General features: G+C 46.5%; 7 non-coding genes and 2 pseudogenes across 7 annotated transcripts; all 9 read right to left on the bottom strand.

Moving 5' to 3' along the window:
* Positions 1–340: 340 nt before the first annotated feature.
* On the bottom strand, positions 341–459 carry LOC147082783 (5S ribosomal RNA). Its single transcript, XR_015076010.1, has one exon. It is a non-coding gene; the product is annotated as a 5S ribosomal RNA (ribosomal RNA).
* A 2,421-nt stretch (positions 460–2,880) lies between these two features.
* On the bottom strand, positions 2,881–2,999 carry LOC147082782 (5S ribosomal RNA). The gene has a single exon (XR_015076008.1). It is a non-coding gene; the product is annotated as a 5S ribosomal RNA (ribosomal RNA).
* Positions 3,000–5,416: 2,417 nt separating this feature from the next.
* LOC147082781 (5S ribosomal RNA) lies at positions 5,417–5,535 on the bottom strand (annotated as a pseudogene).
* A 2,405-nt stretch (positions 5,536–7,940) lies between these two features.
* LOC147082780 (5S ribosomal RNA) lies at positions 7,941–8,059 on the bottom strand. The gene has a single exon (XR_015076155.1). It is a non-coding gene; the product is annotated as a 5S ribosomal RNA (ribosomal RNA).
* A 2,423-nt stretch (positions 8,060–10,482) lies between these two features.
* LOC147082779 (5S ribosomal RNA) lies at positions 10,483–10,591 on the bottom strand (annotated as a pseudogene).
* Positions 10,592–13,008: 2,417 nt separating this feature from the next.
* Positions 13,009–13,127, bottom strand: LOC147082778 (5S ribosomal RNA). Its single transcript, XR_015076007.1, has one exon. It is a non-coding gene; the product is annotated as a 5S ribosomal RNA (ribosomal RNA).
* Positions 13,128–15,534: 2,407 nt separating this feature from the next.
* Positions 15,535–15,653, bottom strand: LOC147082777 (5S ribosomal RNA). The gene has a single exon (XR_015076006.1). It is a non-coding gene; the product is annotated as a 5S ribosomal RNA (ribosomal RNA).
* A 2,427-nt stretch (positions 15,654–18,080) lies between these two features.
* On the bottom strand, positions 18,081–18,199 carry LOC147082776 (5S ribosomal RNA). The gene has a single exon (XR_015076005.1). It is a non-coding gene; the product is annotated as a 5S ribosomal RNA (ribosomal RNA).
* Positions 18,200–20,630: 2,431 nt separating this feature from the next.
* LOC147082775 (5S ribosomal RNA) lies at positions 20,631–20,749 on the bottom strand. The gene has a single exon (XR_015076004.1). It is a non-coding gene; the product is annotated as a 5S ribosomal RNA (ribosomal RNA).
* Between the last annotated feature and the right edge of the window lie 670 nt (positions 20,750–21,419).

Genomic DNA, 21,419 nt, shown 5'->3' with positions numbered 1-21,419 from the left:
AACTGCTGCTCTTTCTACATTCTTCTTTGTTCTGTTGCTGTTTGTCCCTCCGAGTTTTCTATGCACCTTGTCTCTCCTCTCTGCTGCTGTGTCCTGGTGGCCCTCCGCCAGTGTGTGTATTTTGGCTATCTTATTTTCTTCTTCTGCTTATTTCGGCCCTGTGTCTGGAGCCCCTTGCATTTGTGTAGCAGCAGGAGAATGTGCAGCGAAGAAATGGTCAAAGGAAAGCGAGAGAGAGAGAGAGAGAGAGAGAGAGAGCAGCAAAAAGGATGTTGATTGATTAAGAGCAGTGTGTGCGCGTGTGTGTGCAAAACGTCGAGCAGCCTGTGGCGGCAGCAAAAGCCTACTGCACCTGGTATTCCCAGGCAGTCTCCCATCCAAGTACTAACCAGGCCTGACTCTGCTTAGCTTCCGAGATCAGACGAGATCGGGCGCATTCAGACTAGTATGGCCGTAGGCATATGCTAGCTGGCTTTCTCTTTACTTAAAGCTGTCGCCCATTTTTTTCTCTTCTACGCATTCATACAAGTATTCAACACTCAATTTACATTTACAAATTTTACTCCTCCCGCAACCCCCCACCCCCCCTCCACCTCTTCTTGCTGCTCTGCCTCCCACACAAACAAACTACAAGCCCAACCCTTCATTGCCTTCTATTCAAATATTACATCAAATAAACATGCTCAAACACCAAGTCTTAAGGGCTGTAGCATCTTTCAAACTGGACAAATACCCAGGCCCGCATCAAATCTATCCCACACTCTTAAGAGAAGTAAGACACCAAATAGCACAGGCTCTCACCATCATTTTACAATCCTCTCTGGCTACAGGTGTGGTGCCCGACCACTGGAGGACTGCTAACGTGCTACCGTTCTTTCAAAAGGGAGAGAGGGATAGACCGCATAATTACAGGCCAGTCAGCCTAACCTCGGTGGTGGGAAAATTATTGGAAAAAGTTCTGAGGGACAGGAGAAATCTTCATTTAGAAAGACACGGATTAATCAGGGACAGTCAGCATGGATTTCTTAACGGAAGGTCGTGTCTGACTAACGCAATTCAATTTTTCGAGGAGGTAACAAGGAGGGTCGATGAGGGTAGTGCCTTTGATGTAGTCTATATGGATTTTAGCAAGGCTTTTGATAAGGTCCCGCATGCCAGATTGGTCACGAAAGTAAAAGCCCATGGGATCCAAGGCAAAGTGGCAAGTTGGATCCAAAATTGGCTCAGAGGCAGGAAACAAAGGGTAATGGTCGAAGGGTGTTTTTGTGACCGGAAGGCTGTTTCCAGTGGGGTTCCGCAGGGCTCACAGAATCACAGAAACCCCACAGTGCAGATAGAGGCCATTTCGGCCCATCGAGCCTGCAGCGACTCAGTACTGGGCCCTTTGCTTTTTCTGGTATATATCAATGATTTGGATTTGAATGTAGGAAGTATGATTAAGAAGTTTGCAGATGATACAAAAATTGGCCGTGTGGTTAATAATGAAACAGAATGCTGTAGACTGCAGGAAGATATCAATGGACTCGTCTAGTGGGCAGAACAGTGGCAAATGGAATTCAGTTGGAATACACAATAAATGGTAGGACACTGAGAAATGCAGAGGATCAGCGGGACCTTGGAGTGCATGTCCACAGATCCCTGAAGGTAGCAGGACAGGTAGATAAAGTGGTTAAGCAGGCATACGGGATACTTGCCTTTATTAGCCGAGGCGTAGAATATAAGAGCGGGGAGGTTATGCTTCAACTGTATAAAACACTAGTTAGGCCGCAGCTAGAGTGCCGCGTGCAGTTCTGGTCACCACATTACAAGAAGGATGCGATTGCACTAGAGAAGGTGCAGAGGAGATTTCCGAGGATGTTGCCTGGGCTGGGGAATTTTAGTTATGAGGAAAGATTGGATAGGCTGGGGTTGTTTTCTTTGGAACACAGGAGGCTGAGGCGAGACCTAATTGAGGTGTGTAAAATTATGAGGGGCCGAGATAGAGTGGATAGGAAGGACCTATTTCCCTTAGCAGAAGGGTCAATAATAGATTTCAAGTAATTGGTAGGAGGTTTACAGGGAATTTGAGGAGACATTTTTTCACCCAGTGAATGGTGGGGGTCTGGAATGCACTGCCTGAAAGGGTGGTAGAGGCAGAAACCCTCATCACGTTTAAAAAGTACTTGGATATGCACTTGAACTGCCGTAACCTACAAGGCTACGGACCAAGTGCTGTAAAGTGGGATTTGGGTGGATTGCTCTTTGTCGGCTGGCACGGACAAGATGGGCCGAATGGCCTCCTTCTGTGCTGTAAATTTCTATGATTCTGCCTGATCATGTGACATCTGCCCACACGACTTCTACAAATGTTATTACATTGTAGCCAGGATTGTTTAGTTTCCAATTCCGCCCATTTTGAAGCCAGGTCTCCGTTATGGCTACTATTGCATAACCCCATGTGGCAACTTGCGCCTGCAACTCGTCAATCTTATTTGTAACGCTCCTCGCATTAACACACATGCATTTCAACAGCATGCTAGTTGGCTTTGCTTTTTTCCTGAATTTAACTGCTGCTCTTTCTACATTCTTCTTTGTTCTGTTGCTGTTTGTCCCTCCGAGTTTTCTATGCACCTTGTCTCTCCTCTCTGCTGCTGTGTCCTGGTGGCCCTCCGCCAGTGTGTGTATTTTGGCTATCTTATTTTCTTCTTCTGCTTATTTCGGCCCTGTGTCTGGAGCCCCTTGCATTTGTGTAGCAGCAGGAGAATGTGCAGCGAAGAAATGGTCAAAGGAAAGCGAGAGAGAGAGAGAGAGAGAGAGAGAGAGAGAGCAGCAAAAAGGATGTTGATTGATTAAGAGCAGTGTGTGCGCGCAAAACGTTGAGCAGCCTGTGGTGGCAGCAAAAGCCTACTGCACCTGGTATTCCCAGGCAGTCTCCCATCCAAGTACTAACCAGGCCTGACTCTGCTTAGCTTCCGAGATCAGACGAGATCGGGCGCATTCAGACTAGTATGGCCGTAGGCATATGCTAGCTGGCTTTCTCTTTACTTAAAGCTGTCGCCCATTTTTTTCTCTTCTACGCATTCATACAAGTATTCAACACTCAATTTACATTTACAAATTTTACTCCTCCCGCAACCCCCCACCCCCCCTCCACCTCTTCTTGCTGCTCTGCCTCCCACACAAACAAACTACAAGCCCAACCCTTCATTGCCTTCTATTCAAATATTACATCAAATAAACATGCTCAAACACCAAGTCTTAAGGGCTGTAGCATCTTTCAAACTGGACAAATACCCAGGCCCGCATCAAATCTATCCCACACTCTTAAGAGAAGTAAGACACCAAATAGCACAGGCTCTCACCATCATTTTACAATCCTCTCTGGCTACAGGTGTGGTGCCCGACCACTGGAGGACTGCTAACGTGCTACCGTTCTTTCAAAAGGGAGAGAGGGATAGACCGCATAATTACAGGCCAGTCAGCCTAACCTCGGTGGTGGGAAAATTATTGGAAAAAGTTCTGAGGGACAGGAGAAATCTTCATTTAGAAAGACACGGATTAATCAGGGACAGTCAGCATGGATTTCTTAACGGAAGGTCGTGTCTGACTAACGCAATTCAATTTTTCGAGGAGGTAACAAGGAGGGTCGATGAGGGTAGTGCCTTTGATGTAGTCTATATGGATTTTAGCAAGGCTTTTGATAAGGTCCCACATGCCAGATTGGTCACGAAAGTAAAAGCCCATGGGATCCAAGGCAAAGTGGCAAGTTGGATCCAAAATTGGCTCAGAGGCAGGAAACAAAGGGTAATGGTCGAAGGGTGTTTTTGTGACCGGAAGGCTGTTTCCAGTGGGGTTCCGCAGGGCTCACAGAATCACAGAAACCCCACAGTGCAGATAGAGGCCATTTCGGCCCATCGAGCCTGCACCGACTCAGTACTGGGCCCTTTGCTTTTTCTGGTATATATCAATGATTTGGATTTGAATGTAGGAAGTATGATTAAGAAGTTTGCAGATGATACAAAAATTGGCCGTGTGGTTAATAATGAAACAGAATGCTGTAGACTGCAGGAAGATATCAATGGACTCGTCTAGTGGGCAGAACAGTGGCAAATGGAATTCAGTTGGAATACACAATAAATGGTAGGACACTGAGAAATGCAGAGGATCAGCGGGACCTTGGAGTGCATGTCCACAGATCCCTGAAGGTAGCAGGACAGGTAGATAAAGTGGTTAAGCAGGCATACGGGATACTTGCCTTTATTAGCCGAGGCGTAGAATATAAGAGCGGGGAGGTTATGCTTCAACTGTATAAAACACTAGTTAGGCCGCAGCTAGAGTGCCGCGTGCAGTTCTGGTCACCACATTACAAGAAGGATGCGATTGCACTAGAGAAGGTGCAGAGGAGATTTCCGAGGATGTTGCCTGGGCTGGGGAATTTTAGTTATGAGGAAAGATTGGATAGGCTGGGGTTGTTTTCTTTGGAACACAGGAGGCTGAGGCGAGACCTAATTGAGGTGTGTAAAATTATGAGGGGCCGAGATAGAGTGGATAGGAAGGACCTATTTCCCTTAGCAGAAGGGTCAATAATAGATTTCAAGTAATTGGTAGGAGGTTTACAGGGAATTTGAGGAGACATTTTTTCACCCAGTGAATGGTGGGGGTCTGGAATGCACTGCCTGAAAGGGTGGTAGAGGCAGAAACCCTCATCACGTTTAAAAAGTACTTGGATATGCACTTGAACTGCCGTAACCTACAAGGCTACGGACCAAGTGCTGTAAAGTGGGATTTGGGTGGATTGCTCTTTGTCGGCTGGCACGGACAAGATGGGCCGAATGGCCTCCTTCTGTGCTGTAAATTTCTATGATTCTGCCTGATCATGTGACATCTGCCCACACGACTTCTACAAATGTTATTACATTGTAGCCAGGATTGTTTAGTTTCCAATTCCGCCCATTTTGAAGCCAGGTCTCCGTTATGGCTACTATTGCATAACCCCATGTGGCAACTTGCGCCTGCAACTCGTCAATCTTATTTGTAACGCTCCTCGCATTAACACACATGCATTTCAACAGCATGCTAGTTGGCTTTGCTTTTTTCCTGAATTTAACTGCTGCTCTTTCTACATTCTTCTTTGTTCTGTTGCTGTTTGTCCCTCCGAGTTTTCTATGCACCTTGTCTCTCCTCTCTGCTGCTGTGTCCTGGTGGCCCTCCGCCAGTGTGTGTATTTTGGCTATCTTATTTTCTTCTTCTGCTTATTTCGGCCCTGTGTCTGGAGCCCCTTGCATTTGTGTAGCAGCAGGAGAATGTGCAGCGAAGAAATGGTCAAAGGAAAGCGAGAGAGAGAGAGAGAGAGAGAGAGAGAGCAGCAAAAAGGATGTTGATTGATTAAGAGCAGTGTGTGCGCGCAAAACGTTGAGCAGCCTGTGGTGGCAGCAAAAGCCTACTGCACCTGGTATTCCCAGGCAGTCTCCCATCCAAGTACTAACCAGGCCTGACTCTGCTTAGCTTCCGAGATCAGACGAGATCGGGCGCATTCCGACTAGTATGGCCGTAGGCATATGCTAGCTGGCTTTCTCTTTACTTAAAGCTGTCGCCCATTTTTTTCTCTTCTACGCATTCATACAAGTATTCAACACTCAATTTACATTTACAAATTTTACTCCTCCCGCAACCCCCCACCCCCCCTCCACCTCTTCTTGCTGCTCTGCCTCCCACACAAACAAACTACAAGCCCAACCCTTCATTGCCTTCTATTCAAATATTACATCAAATAAACATGCTCAAACACCAAGTCTTAAGGGCTGTAGCATCTTTCAAACTGGACAAATACCCAGGCCCGCATCAAATCTATCCCACACTCTTAAGAGAAGTAAGACACCAAATAGCACAGGCTCTCACCATCATTTTACAATCCTCTCTGGCTACAGGTGTGGTGCCCGACCACTGGAGGACTGCTAACGTGCTACCGTTCTTTCAAAAGGGAGAGAGGGATAGACCGCATAATTACAGGCCAGTCAGCCTAACCTCGGTGGTGGGAAAATTATTGGAAAAAGTTCTGAGGGACAGGAGAAATCTTCATTTAGAAAGACACGGATTAATCAGGGACAGTCAGCATGGATTTCTTAACGGAAGGTCGTGTCTGACTAACGCAATTCAATTTTTCGAGGAGGTAACAAGGAGGGTCGATGAGGGTAGTGCCTTTGATGTAGTCTATATGGATTTTAGCAAGGCTTTTGATAAGGTCCCACATGCCAGATTGGTCACGAAAGTAAAAGCCCATGGGATCCAAGGCAAAGTGGCAAGTTGGATCCAAAATTGGCTCAGAGGCAGGAAACAAAGGGTAATGGTCGAAGGGTGTTTTTGTGACCGGAAGGCTGTTTCCAGTGGGGTTCCGCAGGGCTCACAGAATCACAGAAACCCCACAGTGCAGATAGAGGCCATTTCGGCCCATCGAGCCTGCACCGACTCAGTACTGGGCCCTTTGCTTTTTCTGGTATATATCAATGATTTGGATTTGAATGTAGGAAGTATGATTAAGAAGTTTGCAGATGATACAAAAATTGGCCGTGTGGTTAATAATGAAACAGAATGCTGTAGACTGCAGGAAGATATCAATGGACTCGTCTAGTGGGCAGAACAGTGGCAAATGGAATTCAGTTGGAATACACAATAAATGGTAGGACACTGAGAAATGCAGAGGATCAGCGGGACCTTGGAGTGCATGTCCACAGATCCCTGAAGGTAGCAGGACAGGTAGATAAAGTGGTTAAGCAGGCATACGGGATACTTGCCTTTATTAGCCGAGGCGTAGAATATAAGAGCGGGGAGGTTATGCTTCAACTGTATAAAACACTAGTTAGGCCGCAGCTAGAGTGCCGCGTGCAGTTCTGGTCACCACATTACAAGAAGGATGCGATTGCACTAGAGAAGGTGCAGAGGAGATTTCCGAGGATGTTGCCTGGGCTGGGGAATTTTAGTTATGAGGAAAGATTGGATAGGCTGGGGTTGTTTTCTTTGGAACACAGGAGGCTGAGGCGAGACCTAATTGAGGTGTGTAAAATTATGAGGGGCCGAGATAGAGTGGATAGGAAGGACCTATTTCCCTTAGCAGAAGGGTCAATAATAGATTTCAAGTAATTGGTAGGAGGTTTACAGGGAATTTGAGGAGACATTTTTTCACCCAGTGAATGGTGGGGGTCTGGAATGCACTGCCTGAAAGGGTGGTAGAGGCAGAAACCCTCATCACGTTTAAAAAGTACTTGGATATGCACTTGAACTGCCGTAACCTACAAGGCTACGGACCAAGTGCTGTAAAGTGGGATTTGGGTGGATTGCTCTTTGTCGGCTGGCACGGACAAGATGGGCCGAATGGCCTCCTTCTGTGCTGTAAATTTCTATGATTCTGCCTGATCATGTGACATCTGCCCACACGACTTCGACAAATGTTATTACATTGTAGCCAGGATTGTTTAGTTTCCAATTCCGCCCATTTTGAAGCCAGGTCTCCGTTATGGCTACTATTGCATAACCCCATGTGGCAACTTGCGCCTGCAACTCGTCAATCTTATTTGTAACGCTCCTCGCATTAACACACATGCATTTCAACAGCATGCTAGTTGGCTTTGCTTTTTTCCTGAATTTAACTGCTGCTCTTTCTACATTCTTCTTTGTTCTGTTGCTGTTTGTCCCTCCGAGTTTTCTATGCACCTTGTCTCTCCTCTCTGCTGCTGTGTCCTGGTGGCCCTCCGCCAGTGTGTGTATTTTGGCTATCTTATTTTCTTCTTCTGCTTATTTCGGCCCTGTGTCTGGAGCCCCTTGCATTTGTGTAGCAGCAGGAGAATGTGCAGCGAAGAAATGGTCAAAGGAAAGCGAGAGAGAGAGAGAGAGCAGCAAAAAGGATGTTGATTGATTAAGAGCAGTGTGTGCGCGCAAAACGTTGAGCAGCCTGTGGTGGCAGCAAAAGCCTACTGCACCTGGTATTCCCAGGCAGTCTCCCATCCAAGTACTAACCAGGCCTGACTCTGCTTAGCTTCCGAGATCAGACGAGATCGGGCGCATTCAGACGAGTATGGCCGTAGGCATATGCTAGCTGGCTTTCTCTTTACTTAAAGCTGTCGCCCATTTTTTTCTCTTCTACGCATTCATACAAGTATTCAACACTCAATTTACATTTACAAATTTTACTCCTCCCGCAACCCCCCACCCCCCCTCCACCTCTTCTTGCTGCTCTGCCTCCCACACAAACAAACTACAAGCCCAACCCTTCATTGCCTTCTATTCAAATATTACATCAAATAAACATGCTCAAACACCAAGTCTTAAGGGCTGTAGCATCTTTCAAACTGGACAAATACCCAGGCCCGCATCAAATCTATCCCACACTCTTAAGAGAAGTAAGACACCAAATAGCACAGGCTCTCACCATCATTTTACAATCCTCTCTGGCTACAGGTGTGGTGCCCGACCACTGGAGGACTGCTAACGTGCTACCGTTCTTTCAAAAGGGAGAGAGGGATAGACCGCATAATTACAGGCCAGTCAGCCTAACCTCGGTGGTGTGAAAATTATTGGAAAAAGTTCTGAGGGACAGGAGAAATCTTCATTTAGAAAGACACGGATTAATCAGGGACAGTCAGCATGGATTTCTTAACGGAAGGTCGTGTCTGACTAACGCAATTCAATTTTTCGAGGAGGTAACAAGGAGGGTCGATGAGGGTAGTGCCTTTGATGTAGTCTATATGGATTTTAGCAAGGCTTTTGATAAGGTCCCACATGCCAGATTGGTCACGAAAGTAAAAGCCCATGGGATCCAAGGCAAAGTGGCAAGTTGGATCCAAAATTGGCTCAGAGGCAGGAAACAAAGGGTAATGGTCGAAGGGTGTTTTTGTGACCGGAAGGCTGTTTCCAGTGGGGTTCCGCAGGGCTCACAGAATCACAGAAACCCCACAGTGCAGATAGAGGCCATTTCGGCCCATCGAGCCTGCAGCGACTCAGTACTGGGCCCTTTGCTTTTTCTGGTATATATCAATGATTTGGATTTGAATGTAGGAAGTATGATTAAGAAGTTTGCAGATGATACAAAAATTGGCCGTGTGGTTAATAATGAAACAGAATGCTGTAGACTGCAGGAAGATATCAATGGACTCGTCTAGTGGGCAGAACAGTGGCAAATGGAATTCAGTTGGAATACACAATAAATGGTAGGACACTGAGAAATGCAGAGGATCAGCGGGACCTTGGAGTGCATGTCCACAGATCCCTGAAGGTAGCAGGACAGGTAGATAAAGTGGTTAAGCAGGCATACGGGATACTTGCCTTTATTAGCCGAGGCGTAGAATATAAGAGCGGGGAGGTTATGCTTCAACTGTATAAAACACTAGTTAGGCCGCAGCTAGAGTGCCGCGTGCAGTTCTGGTCACCACATTACAAGAAGGATGCGATTGCACTAGAGAAGGTGCAGAGGAGATTTCCGAGGATGTTGCCTGGGCTGGGGAATTTTAGTTATGAGGAAAGATTGGATAGGCTGGGGTTGTTTTCTTTGGAACACAGGAGGCTGAGGCGAGACCTAATTGAGGTGTGTAAAATTATGAGGGGCCGAGATAGAGTGGATAGGAAGGACCTATTTCCCTTAGCAGAAGGGTCAATAATAGATTTCAAGTAATTGGTAGGAGGTTTACAGGGAATTTGAGGAGACATTTTTTCACCCAGTGAATGGTGGGGGTCTGGAATGCACTGCCTGAAAGGGTGGTAGAGGCAGAAACCCTCATCACGTTTAAAAAGTACTTGGATATGCACTTGAACTGCCGTAACCTACAAGGCTACGGACCAAGTGCTGTAAAGTGGGATTTGGGTGGATTGCTCTTTGTCGGCTGGCACGGACAAGATGGGCCGAATGGCCTCCTTCTGTGCTGTAAATTTCTATGATTCTGCCTGATCATGTGACATCTGCCCACACGACTTCTACAAATGTTATTACATTGTAGCCAGGATTGTTTAGTTTCCAATTCCGCCCATTTTGAAGCCAGGTCTCCGTTATGGCTACTATTGCATAACCCCATGTGGCAACTTGCGCCTGCAACTCGTCAATCTTATTTGTAACGCTCCTCGCATTAACACACATGCATTTCAACAGCATGCTAGTTGGCTTTGCTTTTTTCCTGAATTTAACTGCTGCTCTTTCTACATTCTTCTTTGTTCTGTTGCTGTTTGTCCCTCCGAGTTTTCTATGCACCTTGTCTCTCCTCTCTGCTGCTGTGTCCTGGTGGCCCTCCGCCAGTGTGTGTATTTTGGCTATCTTATTTTCTTCTTCTGCTTATTTCGGCCCTGTGTCTGGAGCCCCTTGCATTTGTGTAGCAGCAGGAGAATGTGCAGCGAAGAAATGGTCAAAGGAAAGCGAGAGAGAGAGAGAGAGAGAGAGAGAGCAGCAAAAAGGATGTTGATTGATTAAGAGCAGTGTGTGCGCGTGTGTGTGCAAAACGTCGAGCAGCCTGTGGCGGCAGCAAAAGCCTACTGCACCTGGTATTCCCAGGCAGTCTCCCATCCAAGTACTAACCAGGCCTGACTCTGCTTAGCTTCCGAGATCAGGCGCATTCAGACTAGTATGGCCGTAGGCATATGCTAGCTGGCTTTCTCTTTACTTAAAGCTGTCGCCCATTTTTTTCTCTTCTACGCATTCATACAAGTATTCAACACTCAATTTACATTTACAAATTTTACTCCTCCCGCAACCCCCCACCCCCCCTCCACCTCTTCTTGCTGCTCTGCCTCCCACACAAACAAACTACAAGCCCAACCCTTCATTGCCTTCTATTCAAATATTACATCAAATAAACATGCTCAAACACCAAGTCTTAAGGGCTGTAGCATCTTTCAAACTGGACAAATACCCAGGCCCGCATCAAATCTATCCCACACTCTTAAGAGAAGTAAGACACCAAATAGCACAGGCTCTCACCATCATTTTACAATCCTCTCTGGCTACAGGTGTGGTGCCCGACCACTGGAGGACTGCTAACGTGCTACCGTTCTTTCAAAAGGGAGAGAGGGATAGACCGCATAATTACAGGCCAGTCAGCCTAACCTCGGTGGTGGGAAAATTATTGGAAAAAGTTCTGAGGGACAGGAGAAATCTTCATTTAGAAAGACACGGATTAATCAGGGACAGTCAGCATGGATTTCTTAACGGAAGGTCGTGTCTGACTAACGCAATTCAATTTTTCGAGGAGGTAACAAGGAGGGTCGATGAGGGTAGTGCCTTTGATGTAGTCTATATGGATTTTAGCAAGGCTTTTGATAAGGTCCCGCATGCCAGATTGGTCACGAAAGTAAAAGCCCATGGGATCCAAGGCAAAGTGGCAAGTTGGATCCAAAATTGGCTCAGAGGCAGGAAACAAAGGGTAATGGTCGAAGGGTGTTTTTGTGACCGGAAGGCTGTTTCCAGTGGGGTTCCGCAGGGCTCACAGAATCACAGAAACCCCACAGTGCAGATAGAGGCCATTTCGGCCCATCGAGCCTGCAGCGACTCAGTACTGGGCCCTTTGCTTTTTCTGGTATATATCAATGATTTGGATTTGAATGTAGGAAGTATGATTAAGAAGTTTGCAGATGATACAAAAATTGGCCGTGTGGTTAATAATGAAACAGAATGCTGTAGACTGCAGGAAGATATCAATGGACTCGTCTAGTGGGCAGAACAGTGGCAAATGGAATTCAGTTGGAATACACAATAAATGGTAGGACACTGAGAAATGCAGAGGATCAGCGGGACCTTGGAGTGCATGTCCACAGATCCCTGAAGGTAGCAGGACAGGTAGATAAAGTGGTTAAGCAGGCATACGGGATACTTGCCTTTATTAGCCGAGGCGTAGAATATAAGAGCGGGGAGGTTATGCTTCAACTGTATAAAACACTAGTTAGGCCGCAGCTAGAGTGCCGCGTGCAGTTCTGGTCACCACATTACAAGAAGGATGCGATTGCACTAGAGAAGGTGCAGAGGAGATTTCCGAGGATGTTGCCTGGGCTGGGGAATTTTAGTTATGAGGAAAGATTGGATAGGCTGGGGTTGTTTTCTTTGGAACACAGGAGGCTGAGGCGAGACCTAATTGAGGTGTGTAAAATTATGAGGGGCCGAGATAGAGTGGATAGGAAGGACCTATTTCCCTTAGCAGAAGGGTCAATAATAGATTTCAAGTAATTGGTAGGAGGTTTACAGGGAATTTGAGGAGACATTTTTTCACCCAGTGAATGGTGGGGGTCTGGAATGCACTGCCTGAAAGGGTGGTAGAGGCAGAAACCCTCATCACGTTTAAAAAGTACTTGGATATGCACTTGAACTGCCGTAACCTACAAGGCTACGGACCAAGTGCTGTAAAGTGGGATTTGGGTGGATTGCTCTTTGTCGGCTGGCACGGACAAGATGGGCCGAATGGCCTCCTTCTGTGCTGTAAATTTCTATGATTCTGCCTGATCATGTGACATCTGCCCACACGACTTCTACAAATGTTATTACATTGTAGCCAGGATTGTTTAGTTTCCAATTCCGCCCATTTTGAAGCCAGGTCTCCGTTATGGCTACTATTGCATAACCCCATGTGGCAACTTGCGCCTGCAACTCGTCAATCTTATTTGTAACGCTCCTCGCATTAACACACATGCATTTCAACAGCATGCTAGTTGGCTTTGCTTTTTTCCTGAATTTAACTGCTGCTCTTTCTACATTCTTCTTTGTTCTGTTGCTGTTTGTCCCTCCGAGTTTTCTATGCACCTTGTCTCTCCTCTCTGCTGCTGTGTCCTGGTGGCCCTCCGCCAGTGTGTGTATTTTGGCTATCTTATTTTCTTCTTCTGCTTATTTCGGCCCTGTGTCTGGAGCCCCTTGCATTTGTGTAGCAGCAGGAGAATGTGCAGCGAAGAAATGGTCAAAGGAAAGCGAGAGAGAGAGAGAGAGAGAGAGAGAGAGCAGCAAAAAGGATGTTGATTGATTAAGAGCAGTGTGTGCGCGCAAAACGTTGAGCAGCCTGTGGTGGCAGCAAAAGCCTACTGCACCTGGTATTCCCAGGCAGTCTCCCATCCAAGTACTAACCAGGCCTGACTCTGCTTAGCTTCCGAGATCAGACGAGATCGGGCGCATTCAGACTAGTATGGCCGTAGGCATATGCTAGCTGGCTTTCTCTTTACTTAAAGCTGTCGCCCATTTTTTTCTCTTCTACGCATTCATACAAGTATTCAACACTCAATTTACATTTACAAATTTTACTCCTCCCGCAACCCCCCACCCCCCCTCCACCTCTTCTTGCTGCTCTGCCTCCCACACAAACAAACTACAAGCCCAACCCTTCATTGCCTTCTATTCAAATATTACATCAAATAAACATGCTCAAACACCAAGTCTTAAGGGCTGTAGCATCTTTCAAACTGGACAAATACCCAGGCCCGCATCAAATCTATCCCACACTCTTAAGAGAAGTAAGACACCAAATAGCACAGGCTCTCACCATCATTTTACAATCCTCTCTGGCTACAGGTGTGGTGCCCGACCACTGGAGGACTGCTAACGTGCTACCGTTCTTTCAAAAGGGAGAGAGGGATAGACCGCATAATTACAGGCCAGTCAGCCTAACCTCGGTGGTGGGAAAATTATTGGAAAAAGTTCTGAGGGACAGGAGAAATCTTCATTTAGAAAGACACGGATTAATCAGGGACAGTCAGCATGGATTTCTTAACGGAAGGTCGTGTCTGACTAACGCAATTCAATTTTTCGAGGAGGTAACAAGGAGGGTCGATGAGGGTAGTGCCTTTGATGTAGTCTATATGGATTTTAGCAAGGCTTTTGATAAGGTCCCACATGCCAGATTGGTCATGAAAGTAAAAGCCCATGGGATCCAAGGCAAAGTGGCAAGTTGGATCCAAAATTGGCTCAGAGGCAGGAAACAAAGGGTAATGGTCGAAGGGTGTTTTTGTGACCGGAAGGCTGTTTCCAGTGGGGTTCCGCAGGGCTCACAGAATCACAGAAACCCCACAGTGCAGATAGAGGCCATTTCGGCCCATCGAGCCTGCAGCGACTCAGTACTGGGCCCTTTGCTTTTTCTGGTATATATCAATGATTTGGATTTGAATGTAGGAAGTATGATTAAGAAGTTTGCAGATGATACAAAAATTGGCCGTGTGGTTAATAATGAAACAGAATGCTGTAGACTGCAGGAAGATATCAATGGACTCGTCTAGTGGGCAGAACAGTGGCAAATGGAATTCAGTTGGAATACACAATAAATGGTAGGACACTGAGAAATGCAGAGGATCAGCGGGACCTTGGAGTGCATGTCCACAGATCCCTGAAGGTAGCAGGACAGGTAGATAAAGTGGTTAAGCAGGCATACGGGATACTTGCCTTTATTAGCCGAGGCGTAGAATATAAGAGCGGGGAGGTTATGCTTCAACTGTATAAAACACTAGTTAGGCCGCAGCTAGAGTGCCGCGTGCAGTTCTGGTCACCACATTACAAGAAGGATGCGATTGCACTAGAGAAGGTGCAGAGGAGATTTCCGAGGATGTTGCCTGGGCTGGGGAATTTTAGTTATGAGGAAAGATTGGATAGGCTGGGGTTGTTTTCTTTGGAACACAGGAGGCTGAGGCGAGACCTAATTGAGGTGTGTAAAATTATGAGGGGCCGAGATAGAGTGGATAGGAAGGACCTATTTCCCTTAGCAGAAGGGTCAATAATAGATTTCAAGTAATTGGTAGGAGGTTTACAGGGAATTTGAGGAGACATTTTTTCACCCAGTGAATGGTGGGGGTCTGGAATGCACTGCCTGAAAGGGTGGTAGAGGCAGAAACCCTCATCACGTTTAAAAAGTACTTGGATATGCACTTGAACTGCCGTAACCTACAAGGCTACGGACCAAGTGCTGTAAAGTGGGATTTGGGTGGATTGCTCTTTGTCGGCTGGCACGAACAAGATGGGCCGAATGGCCTCCTTCTGTGCTGTAAATTTCTATGATTCTGCCTGATCATGTGACATCTGCCCACACGACTTCTACAAATGTTATTACATTGTAGCCAGGATTGTTTAGTTTCCAATTCCGCCCATTTTGAAGCCAGGTCTCCGTTATGGCTACTATTGCATAACCCCATGTGGCAACTTGCGCCTGCAACTCATCAATCTTATTTGTAACGCTCCTCGCATTAACACACATGCATTTCAACAGCATGCTAGTTGGCTTTGCTTTTTTCCTGAATTTAACTGCTGCTCTTTCTACATTCTTCTTTGTTCTGTTGCTGTTTGTCCCTCCGAGTTTTCTATGCACCTTGTCTCTCCTCTCTGCTGCTGTGTCCTGGTGGCCCTCCGCCAGTGTGTGTATTTTGGCTATCTTATTTTCTTCTTCTGCTTATTTCGGCCCTGTGTCTGGAGCCCCTTGCATTTGTGTAGCAGCAGGAGAATGTGCAGCGAAGAAATGGTCAAAGGAAAGCGAGAGAGAGAGAGAGAGAGCAGCAAAAAGGATGTTGATTGATTAAGAGCAGTGTGTGCGCGCAAAACGTTGAGCAGCCTGTGGTGGCAGCAAAAGCCTACTGCACCTGGTATTCCCAGGCAGTCTCCCATCCAAGTACTAACCAGGCCTGACTCTGCTTAGCTTCCGAGATCAGACGAGATCGGGCGCATTCAGACTAGTATGGCCGTAGGCATATGCTAGCTGGCTTTCTCTTTACTTAAAGCTGTCGCCCATTTTTTTCTCTTCTACACATTCATACAAGTATTCAACACTCAATTTACATTTACAAATTTTACTCCTCCCGCAACCCCCCACCCCCCCTCCACCTCTTCTTGCTGCTCTGCCTCCCACACAAACAAACTACAAGCCCAACCCTTCATTGCCTTCTATTCAAATATTACATCAAATAAACATGCTCAAACACCAAGTCTTAAGGGCTGTAGCATCTTTCAAACTGGACAAATACCCAGGCCCGCATCAAATCTATCCCACACTCTTAAGAGAAGTAAGACACCAAATAGCACAGGCTCTCACCATCATTTTACAATCCTCTCTGGCTACAGGTGTGGTGCCCGACCACTGGAGGACTGCTAACGTGCTACCGTTCTTTCAAAAGGGAGAGAGGGATAGACCGCATAATTACAGGCCAGTCAGCCTAACCTCGGTGGTGGGAAAATTATTGGAAAAAGTTCTGAGGGACAGGAGAAATCTTCATTTAGAAAGACACGGATTAATCAGGGACAGTCAGCATGGATTTCTTAACGGAAGGTCGCGTCTGACTAACGCAATTCAATTTTTCGAGGAGGTAACAAGGAGGGTCGATGAGGGTAGTGCCTTTGATGTAGTCTATATGGATTTTAGCAGGGCTTTTGATAAGGTCCCACATGCCAGATTGGTCATGAAAGTAAAAGCCCATGGGATCCAAGGCAAAGTGGCAAGTTGGATCCAAAATTGGCTCAGAGGCAGGAAACAAAGGGTAATGGTCGAAGGGTGTTTTTGTGACCGGAAGGCTGTTTCCAGTGGGGTTCCGCAGGGCTCACAGAATCACAGAAACCCCACAGTGCAGATAGAGGTCATTTCGGCCCATCGAGCCTGCAGCGACTCAGTACTGGGCCCTTTGCTTTTTCTGGTATATATCAATGATTTGGATTTGAATGTAGGAAGTATGATTAAGAAGTTTGCAGATGATACAAAAATTGGCCGTGCGGTTAATAATGAAACAGAATGCTGTAGACTGCAGGAAGATATCAATGGACTCGTCTAGTGGGCAGAACAGTGGCAAATGGAATTCAGTTGGAATACACAATAAATGGTAGGACACTGAGAAATGCAGAGGATCAGCGGGACCTTGGAGTGCATGTCCACAGATCCCTGAAGGTAGCAGGACAGGTAGATAAAGTGGTTAAGCAGGCATACGGGATACTTGCCTTTATTAGCCGAGGCGTAGAATATAAGAGCGGGGAGGTTATGCTTCAACTGTATAAAACACTAGTTAGGCCGCAGCTAGAGTGCCGCGTGCAGTTCTGGTCACCACATTACAAGAAGGATGCGATTGCACTAGAGAAGGTGCAGAGGAGATTTCCGAGGATGTTGCCTGGGCTGGGGAATTTTAGTTATGAGGAAAGATTGGATAGGCTGGGGTTGTTTTCTTTGGAACACAGGAGGCTGAGGCGAGACCTAATTGAGGTGTGTAAAATTATGAGGGGCCGAGATAGAGTGGATAGGAAGGACCTATTTCCCTTAGCAGAAGGGTCAATAATAGATTTCAAGTAATTGGTAGGAGGTTTACAGGGAATTTGAGGAGACATTTTTTCACCCAGTGAATGGTGGGGGTCTGGAATGCACTGCCTGAAAGGGTGGTAGAGGCAGAAACCCTCATCACGTTTAAAAAGTACTTGGATATGCACTTGAACTGCCGTAACCTACAAGGCTACGGACCAAGTGCTGTAAAGTGGGATTTGGGTGGATTGCTCTTTGTCGGCTGGCACGGACAAGATGGGCCGAATGGCCTCCTTCTGTGCTGTAAATTTCTATGATTCTGCCTGATCATGTGACATCTGCCCACACGACTTCTACAAATGTTATTACATTGTAGCCAGGATTGTTTAGTTTCCAATTCCGCCCATTTTGAAGCCAGGTCTCCGTTATGGCTACTATTGCATAACCCCATGTGGCAACTTGCGCCTGCAACTCGTCAATCTTATTTGTAACGCTCCTCGCATTAACACACATGCATTTCAACAGCATGCTAGTTGGCTTTGCTTTTTTCCTGAATTTAACTGCTGCTCTTTCTACATTCTTCTTTGTTCTGTTGCTGTTTGTCCCTCCGAGTTTTCTATGCACCTTGTCTCTCCTCTCTGCTGCTGTGTCCTGGTGGCCCTCCGCCAGTGTGTGTATTTTGGCTATCTTATTTTCTTCTTCTGCTTATTTCGGCCCTGTGTCTGGAGCCCCTTGCATTTGTGTAGCAGCAGGAGAATGTGCAGCGAAGAAATGGTCAAAGGAAAGCGAGAGAGAGAGAGAGAGAGAGAGAGAGAGAGCAGCAAAAAGGATGTTGATTGATTAAGAGCAGTGTGTGCGCGTGTGTGTGCAAAACGTCGAGCAGCCTGTGGCGGCAGCAAAAGCCTACTGCACCTGGTATTCCCAGGCAGTCTCCCATCCAAGTACTAACCAGGCCTGACTCTGCTTAGCTTCCGAGATCAGACGAGATCGGGCGCATTCAGACTAGTATGGCCGTAGGCATATGCTAGCTGGCTTTCTCTTTACTTAAAGCTGTCGCCCATTTTTTTCTCTTCTACGCATTCATACAAGTATTCAACACTCAATTTACATTTACAAATTTTACTCCTCCCGCAACCCCCCACCCCCCCTCCACCTCTTCTTGCTGCTCTGCCTCCCACACAAACAAACTACAAGCCCAACCCTTCATTGCCTTCTATTCAAATATTACATCAAATAAACATGCTCAAACACCAAGTCTTAAGGGCTGTAGCATCTTTCAAACTGGACAAATACCCAGGCCCGCATCAAATCTATCCCACACTCTTAAGAGAAGTAAGACACCAAATAGCACAGGCTCTCACCATCATTTTACAATCCTCTCTGGCTACAGGTGTGGTGCCCGACCACTGGAGGACTGCTAACGTGCTACCGTTCTTTCAAAAGGGAGAGAGGGATAGACCGCATAATTACAGGCCAGTCAGCCTAACCTCGGTGGTGGGAAAATTATTGGAAAAAGTTCTGAGGGACAGGAGAAATCTTCATTTAGAAAGACACGGATTAATCAGGGACAGTCAGCATGGATTTCTTAACGGAAGGTCGTGTCTGACTAACGCAATTCAATTTTTCGAGGAGGTAACAAGGAGGGTCGATGAGGGTAGTGCCTTTGATGTAGTCTATATGGATTTTAGCAAGGCTTTTGATAAGGTCCCGCATGCCAGATTGGTCACGAAAGTAAAAGCCCATGGGATCCAAGGCAAAGTGGCAAGTTGGATCCAAAATTGGCTCAGAGGCAGGAAACAAAGGGTAATGGTCGAAGGGTGTTTTTGTGACCGGAAGGCTGTTTCCAGTGGGGTTCCGCAGGGCTCACAGAATCACAGAAACCCCACAGTGCAGATAGAGGCCATTTCGGCCCATCGAGCCTGCAGCGACTCAGTACTGGGCCCTTTGCTTTTTCTGGTATATATCAATGATTTGGATTTGAATGTAGGAAGTATGATTAAGAAGTTTGCAGATGATACAAAAATTGGCCGTGTGGTTAATAATGAAACAGAATGCTGTAGACTGCAGGAAGATATCAATGGACTCGTCTAGTGGGCAGAACAGTGGCAAATGGAATTCAGTTGGAATACACAATAAATGGTAGGACACTGAGAAATGCAGAGGATCAGCGGGACCTTGGAGTGCATGTCCACAGATCCCTGAAGGTAGCAGGACAGGTAGATAAAGTGGTTAAGCAGGCATACGGGATACTTGCCTTTATTAGCCGAGGCGTAGAATATAAGAGCGGGGAGGTTATGCTTCAACTGTATAAAACACTAGTTAGGCCGCAGCTAGAGTGCCGCGTGCAGTTCTGGTCACCACATTACAAGAAGGATGCGATTGCACTAGAGAAGGTGCAGAGGAGATTTCCGAGGATGTTGCCTGGGCTGGGGAATTTTAGTTATGAGGAAAGATTGGATAGGCTGGGGTTGTTTTCTTTGGAACACAGGAGGCTGAGGCGAGACCTAATTGAGGTGTGTAAAATTATGAGGGGCCGAGATAGAGTGGATAGGAAGGACCTATTTCCCTTAGCAGAAGGGTCAATAATAGATTTCAAGTAATTGGTAGGAGGTTTACAGGGAATTTGAGGAGACATTTTTTCACCCAGTGAATGGTGGGGGTCTGGAATGCACTGCCTGAAAGGGTGGTAGAGGCAGAAACCCTCATCACGTTTAAAAAGTACTTGGATATGCACTTGAACTGCCGTAACCTACAAGGCTACGGACCAAGTGCTGTAAAGTGGGATTTGGGTGGATTGCTCTTTGTCGGCTGGCACGGACAAGATGGGCCGAATGGCCTCCTTCTGTGCTGTAAATTTCTATGATTCTGCCTGATCATGTGACATCTGCCCACACGACTTCTACAAATGTTATTACATTGTAGCCAGGATTGTTTAGTTTCCAATTCCGCCCATTTTGAAGCCAGGTCTCCGTTATGGCTACTATTGCATAACCCCATGTGGCAACTTGCGCCTGCAACTCGTCAATCTTATTTGTAACGCTCCTCGCATTAACACACATGCATTTCAACAGCATGCTAGTTGGCTTTGCTTTTTTCCTGAATTTAACTGCTGCTCTTTCTACATTCTTCTTTGTTCTGTTGCTGTTTGTCCCTCCGAGTTTTCTATGCACCTTGTCTCTCCTCTCTGCTGCTGTGTCCTGGTGGCCCTCCGCCAGTGTGTGTATTTTGGCTATCTTATTTTCTTCTTCTGCTTATTTCGGCCCTGTGTCTGGAGCCCCTTGCATTTGTGTAGCAGCAGGAGAATGTGCAGCGAAGAAATGGTCAAAGGAAAGCGAGAGAGAGAGAGAGAGAGAGAGAGAGAGAGAGAGCAGCAAAAAGGATGTTGATTGATTAAGAGCAGTGTGTGCGCGTGTGTGTGCAAAACGTCGAGCAGCCTGTGGCGGCAGCAAAAGCCTACTGCACCTGGTATTCCCAGGCAGTCTCCCATCCAAGTACTAACCAGGCCTGACTCTGCTTAGCTTCCGAGATCAGACGAGATCGGGCGCATTCAGACTAGTATGGCCGTAGGCATATGCTAGCTGGCTTTCTCTTTACTTAAAGCTGTCGCCCATTTTTTTCTCTTCTACGCATTCATACAAGTATTCAACACTCAATTTACATTTACAAATTTTACTCCTCCCGCAACCCCCCACCCCCCCTCCACCTCTTCTTGCTGCTCTGCCTCCCACACAAACAAACTACAAGCCCAACCCTTCATTGCCTTCTATTCAAATATTACATCAAATAAACATGCTCAAACACCAAGTCTTAAGGGCTGTAGCATCTTTCAAACTGGACAAATACCCAGGCCCGCATCAAATCTATCCCACACTCTTAAGAGAAGTAAGACACCAAATAGCACAGGCTCTCACCATCATTTTACAATCCTCTCTGGCTACAGGTGTGGTGCCCGACCACTGGAGGACTGCTAACGTGCTACCGTTCTTTCAAAAGGGAGAGAGGGATAGACCGCATAATTACAGGCCAGTCAGCCTAACCTCGGTGGTGGGAAAATTATTGGAAAAAGTTCTGAGGGACAGGAGAAATCTTCATTTAGAAAGACACGGATTAATCAGGGACAGTCAGCATGGATTTCTTAACGGAAGGTCGTGTCTGACTAACGCAATTCAATTTTTCGAGGAGGTAACAAGGAGGGTCGATGAGGGTAGTGCCTTTGATGTAGTCTATATGGATTTTAGC

The sequence above is a fragment of the Somniosus microcephalus genome, unplaced genomic scaffold, assembly GCF_052327205.1.
Source record: "Somniosus microcephalus isolate GS21.2 unplaced genomic scaffold, FLI_Smic_1.0 scaffold110, whole genome shotgun sequence".
NCBI classification, from domain to species: domain Eukaryota; kingdom Metazoa; phylum Chordata; class Chondrichthyes; order Squaliformes; family Somniosidae; genus Somniosus; species Somniosus microcephalus.
Note: the sequence above shows the minus strand (reverse complement) of the source record. Positions and strands in the feature narration are given on the sequence as shown.